Below are 6098 nucleotides of genomic sequence, written 5' to 3' on the forward strand. Positions count from 1 at the left end.
ACCCCTCCATGCTAGTAGTCTTTATTGCATCTTGTGCCGCCAGAACCGTGCGTATATTTTTGACCGCCGATCTCCCTTTAACAAAACCCACCTGGTGTGACCCAATCAGATCCGGGAGAAACAGGGCCAACCTGTCGGCCAATATCTTCGACAATATTTTAACATCCTGATTTATCAAAGAGATTGGGCGATAGGAGCCCGGGTTAGTCGGATCTTTCCCTTCCTTGTACAATACCTTGATATAAGCTACATTGCCCGATTTCAGGAATTCCTTATTTAAAAGCATATGATTATACACCGGCAATAAAATGGGTGTGACCTCCTCCCTCATAATCTTGTAAAAGTCACTAGAGAACCCGTCCGGTCCTGGCGCTTTATTATTCGTCAATGATTTAATGGTTGATACTATCTCTTGTTCCGTGATCAAAGCATTTAACGATTCTCTATCAGAGTCCGAGAGAGATGGTATCGTTAAAGAGTCCAGAAACGCCCTCCCCTCAGTCCTCCCCGAAGTATCCTGTGCATATAGCGCAGTGTAGTAATCTCCCAGTATATCATTGACGATCTTTGGATCTTTCTGTATTTCCCCGTTCCCATCTCTCAACCCCCCTATGTGAGTCGGGCGAAATTGCCCTTTCGCCATTTTGGCCAACAGGGATCCTGTTTTATTGCCATACCTGAAGAAATGCGCAGTTGTTTGCTCTCTCTGGAACCTTTCCTTTCTATCTAGCCACATTTCAAACTCTGCCTTAGCTGTAAGCCATTCATCCCGAAGCGCTAATGTGGGATTTGCCGAGTACGCTGTATATTTCATGCGAAGATTTCTACTAGACTCGTTATAACGCTTGTTGGTTTTTCTTTTAAGCGACGACACAAAAGAAATGATCCTCCCCCTCAGTACTGCCTTGGCTGTGTCCCAAAACAAGTGGCTGTCTTCCCTATGGGCTTGATTTTCCTGACTATATTCCAATAACCAGCCCTTCAAACATGCCTCAAAGGATTCATCAGTTACCAAGAAAGAAGGAAATCTCCACAAGATATCCGATCCCCGTTTAAATGTATCTGCCAAGATCAGAGATACCGGTGAATGATCTGAAATCACCAAGTCCTCTATGTCAGCACTAAGAATCCTATGGAGGAGCACCGGAGAAGCCACCAAGTAGTCAATACACGACCATGCGGTATGCGCATTGGAAAAGTGAGTGAACTCTCTACCTAATGGAAATTGTGTTCTCCATACATCTACCATGCCTGTGGAGGCCAGTAATGGGGCCAAGACTTTATCGTGCGTTCTTTCAACCAGTACCCTACCATCTCCCCTTCGCCTGTCCTCTGTTGTGCATAAAACCGAATTAAGGTCCCCTCCCAAAAGAATCTGAGGTTCTTTATCCGCTAAAAGTTTACCTTCCAGGAATTGAAAAAAGACCCGATTGTTGTCATTCGGTGCATATATACAGTACAAGCTCACTCTCCCCATTGCGCCATCTAAGATCACATGTAAATATCTGCCCCCTCCATCCTGCTCAGAAGTAACCACAGAACAATCAATTATTTTGTGTATGAGGAGTAAGACGCCCGCCTTGCCATTGACTGCTGGAGAACCCACTACTGTACCCACCCATAGCTTGCGCATTCTCTGGAAACCACATTCCAGCAGATGGGTTTCCTGCAAAATTGCTATATCAGCTTTCAACTTTTTCAGGTGGCGAAGGACCATCATGCGCTTATGTGGGGACTGCAGTCCCTTCACATTCCATGTTATTACTTTAGGCATCTCACAGCAATGGCAAAGCAAACCTCATCCACCGAGACAGTTTCCCCCCTCCTCCCCCCTCCCTAAACATAAAACAAGATTGAAACACCAACAACAGATCATTACTAGTTTCAGACTTCTCTTTTTTCGCACATTTTAGCGTGGAATCTCTGCACATTCCACCACTAGGAACCCCTTGGTATACCATGAACCCCCTTTATATCAGGAAAGTATCAACAAAATCGTACACTCCCACCCGACTCCATGCAGAAATTCCCTCAAGCCTCACTTCAGCTGCACAATCCCCTACCAATAACATCAGTAAGCATCAACCTCCGATGCAACTATAGGAATAACAATTGTGCCTCAGACATTGTGAATCTTAAAATAACATGAGTCTCCTTCCATCACCATCTGGACATCTCCCGTCAGTCCGGAGAAGAAGAGGTAAGACCCCTCCTGGTACTCCTGTTTCTGGAACGTCCCCTGCGAGGCAATCCATCTCTGTATGTCTGACGATCCCCATTGTTGTCTTGGGACAAGCTTTCCACAAATTTAGCCGCCTCCCCTGGAGATGAAAACGATTCCACACCACCACCGGGCTCGAAGATCTTAAGAATGGCGGGAAACATCAAAGAGAACCGAATGCGCTTCTGGACCAGTAGAGAGCACACCATGCTGAAAGCACGCCGCTTGCGTGTAACCTCTGCCGAGCAATCTCCGAACAGTAAGATTCTGTTGCCTCGCACTCTCACTTGTGCCGAGGACCTTCGATAGGCCTGTAGCACATTTGTTTTATCCACATAGTCCAGGTACTTCACAATAACTGGTCGCGGTCTTGCTGGAGCGCCATCTTGGGTAACACTTCGCATTGGTCCCACTCTATGAGCTCTCTCCGCTCTCAGCGGGGCAGGCAAGCCCAGCGCCTGAGGCAATTCCACAGCACAAAACTTTAGCAGCTGGCCTGCTGGTATAGATTCTGGGAGCCCAATGATGCGTAAATTGCTCCTTCTCGAGCGATTCTCCAGGTCATCCACTTTATCTACCAGTTGGAGATTGGAAGCAATCACCTTCTTCACCTCCTCCTGTGTTCCCGCTATCTCCAATAAACTAAGACGTTGCTCCAAATCAGTGATTCGTTCCACCTGAGCTGAGACATCCGACTGTATTTGATGTAATAATTTCGACACCGTCGCCTCCAAAGAAGCTGTAATATCTGGGGCTATAAGTTTAGCTACTTCTATGGCCAAAACTCGACATGAAATGTCCATATTGTGAAGCATAGTATCAGGCTCACCTTCTTACAATGCTGGCTGCACCAGAGGAGGTTGTGATGCCGAGCGCGAGCTCGTGCTCCTCGTGTTCCTGGCCGGCTCAGGCGCCATTTTCCCCAGCGGCAGCATGTCGTCAGTCTGCGGGGCCTGTGAGTTTAATCCTGGGGTCCCGGTTTTCACCAGGAATCTCTCCATACGCCGGAGGGAAGCCTGTACTTCGGGTTGTCGGCCAGTGGCCTCAAGTCGGGTATCAAAGCCTCGGGACCCCGATTTTTTGAGTCGGGTTAACGGAGCTCTCTTTACTCGCGTCTAACCATGTGCGCGCCGGAACCGGAAGTCTATGCTGCATTTTTAATGAAGAAACTATTTGAAATTTTATAGTCAAAGTGACTTCTTTTCTCTTCTTTACAGCCAATAATATGTGGTTAGTAGCATTATATAGAATACAAATATTGTAAAATGTCATGCCCTGGCAAATACCTATGATTTGCAGCTGCATTTCTGGAATTTCCAATGAGCTGCCTGAACATGAAAATTAAAACGATTGATAAGAATACGTTGTTCTCGTTTTAAAGCCATCTTTTTTTTAAAGCTGTCTGTGTATTTATTTGATCATCAAATGAAATAATACAGTTTTAAAATATAAAAGGCATCCAAGCTCCTTAGGTGGCACAACACCTACAAAACATCCTTTCTTACACTGCAATGTCAATACCAAGATGAGAATTTTATCTATGGGAACAGATTTTAACGCAAGTCTTGAGCTTAAAGGGAATATAAACAAAAATTTTATTTATCAGTGTTGTCTCATTCTAATTTTTACTGTGTTCAAACTTTTACTTCTCTTTGGGGGCTGCCATTTTTTTTTTCATCTCTGTATGTGTTGATTAACGACACATACAGAGATGGAATACGGCACATACAACCCCATAGAGAATGCGAACGGGAGCTGTTCCATTCTCAGAAGTGTACGCCGTCTGTGTGGCAACGGCGCATGCGCCACTCCCACACAGACCAAAACGAAGCTCATGCGCAGAGCGACCTCCGGCGCCATTTTCATGTGGACCGGAAGCCGCTGCCGGACAGTAAGATGACAACTTCCGGCCGCAGCTTCCGGCCATATGTTCAGGCGCAAGGAAGAGGAGCGTAGACCAGCGGAGGCGACGACAGGTAATTTATGTTCGTGTATGTGATGTGTGTATTATGTTCGTGTGATACTGTCTGCTGAGCCCTGTATCTAATCCTCCTACACTGTGCAGTCGCTCAGAAAATGGCGGCACACAGTATAGGAGGTTTGATTTTCACGCGCGTCGCACGGACCTATGTTAGTCAATGGGGCTGTTCAGACAGTCCGTGATTTTCACGCAGCGTATGTCCGCTGTGTAAAACTCACGACATGTCCTATATTTGCCCATTTTTCACGCATCACGCACCCATTAAAGTCATCGCTCTACAGTAGTCAAAACTATGAATGAAAACAGAAAAGCACCACGTGTGTCATAATGATGCCGGCTGCACGAAAATCACGCAGCCACGCATCATATGCTGATGACACACGGACCCTTTGAGGACCTTCTGTGCACGCAAAACGTACACACTCGTGTGAATCCGGCCTTATGTTCAGTGTCTGACACAGTCTTTCGGGTCACGAAAAAAGGCCAATAGACAGAAATAAGTGATCAAAATCTATCGTTATAGATGACAAAAATCCCGGTTTTATGACAAACTTTAATATCAACAATATCTTTGATTTCATCATTGATCATATAAAATATGATGAAGAACAGAAAGGATTGGACAAGTCTCCTTTGATGGCTCAGCCCATCATCATCATCCCTGATTTAAACACAATAGCATTTCAAAGATTTTCAGCGATGAATGTTTTCGTTTTTTGCTTAGCATTACCTTACATATAATTCTATCAAACAAAAATGTTTCTCATTCTATAAAAAAAGGGGTAACATTTGTGAAATAGAGAGAATAGAAAGTGAAAGCAACTGAAGTAAATTGAATCTTGTTATTCTTACTACGACACAACTTTCTTTACAATAATCTTTTTTTTTTGTATTTATCTACCAACGAATATGATCTACAGACAAACAATAAGAATTATCGACAAATATAATTGTATGTGATGAGGTAATTGGCTGTGAACGCTTGCCCCATTTTCTAGTCTGGGTATTTTCTTCTCTGCTATAGATAGGACTGTAGGACATATATTGTTGGTTATCACTTTAACATCCTATGTTATCAATTTTTCAACCCTGTAGAGTCTTTGTTGGTTACATGCCTATACAGTTAACCAACTATGGACGTATAGTTAACCAACTATGGACGTATAGTTAACCAGCTATGGACGTCCATAGTTGGTTAACTGTATAGACATGTAACCAACAAAGAATCTACAGGGCTGAAAATATTATATTATTTTCGGGTGGTTAGTAGTATGACACCCGTATAGTGAGGGGAAAATTGTGTTCAGGAATCTATATGACCTTGTTATGGAAGAGATATAGACTTTAATAATTACCTTTAGTTGATCTTCCGCTTTTCATATTATACCATAATCACAGATTATAATCCACATTCTAGTCAGGGTGTGCAGTTCTGATAAATAATCCATTGAAAATCCTGTGTAGCATAGACGTTTTGCTTTTTCATATCCAGGTTCCGATCTGCGTTCATAAATTGAAGAGGTCTGGCTTTATGCTGAAGTTACTTTCACTTTTCCATCTGAAACGTAATCTGCAGCTGTGTACTTGCAGAGCATTGCAGAACAAACCGTGCTGTATTATGTCTCACCAATAATGTTGCAAGTAGTGTGAAAATTAGCTCTGTAGCAGTAGGCAAAATGCAGTCGGAGACAGTCACAAAGAAGTTCTTTTTGAAACAGGTGCTTTGCTTGTCCTTTATTTTGTGGCAGAATAAAAAATAAAACGGACATTCAGATACCAAAATACAAAATAAACTAAACACAGAAGGTATGATGGGGGTCAGGTGGCTCTGTTCTAGAGATAGATGAGGATCCCAAAGGTGGTTATGCCTAAGGGGTGGGATTCAAATTTTTAACA

The 6098-nt window shown here is 43.6% G+C and overlaps 1 long non-coding RNA gene across 2 annotated transcripts in view; it reads right to left on the reverse strand.

The window, feature by feature from the left end:
* The window catches only part of LOC142748976 (uncharacterized), a 442387-nt gene extending 436570 nt beyond the window's left edge, over nt 1-5817 (reverse strand). For both annotated transcript variants that reach the window (XR_012882347.1, XR_012882348.1), the window contains exon 1: nt 5558-5817. This is a non-coding gene — a long non-coding RNA (uncharacterized LOC142748976). The remainder of the gene's footprint in view (nt 1-5557) is intronic.
* Nucleotides 5818-6098: the final 281 nt, after the last annotated feature.

The sequence above is a fragment of the Rhinoderma darwinii genome, chromosome 3 (assembly GCF_050947455.1).
Source record: "Rhinoderma darwinii isolate aRhiDar2 chromosome 3, aRhiDar2.hap1, whole genome shotgun sequence".
NCBI classification, from domain to species: domain Eukaryota; kingdom Metazoa; phylum Chordata; class Amphibia; order Anura; family Rhinodermatidae; genus Rhinoderma; species Rhinoderma darwinii.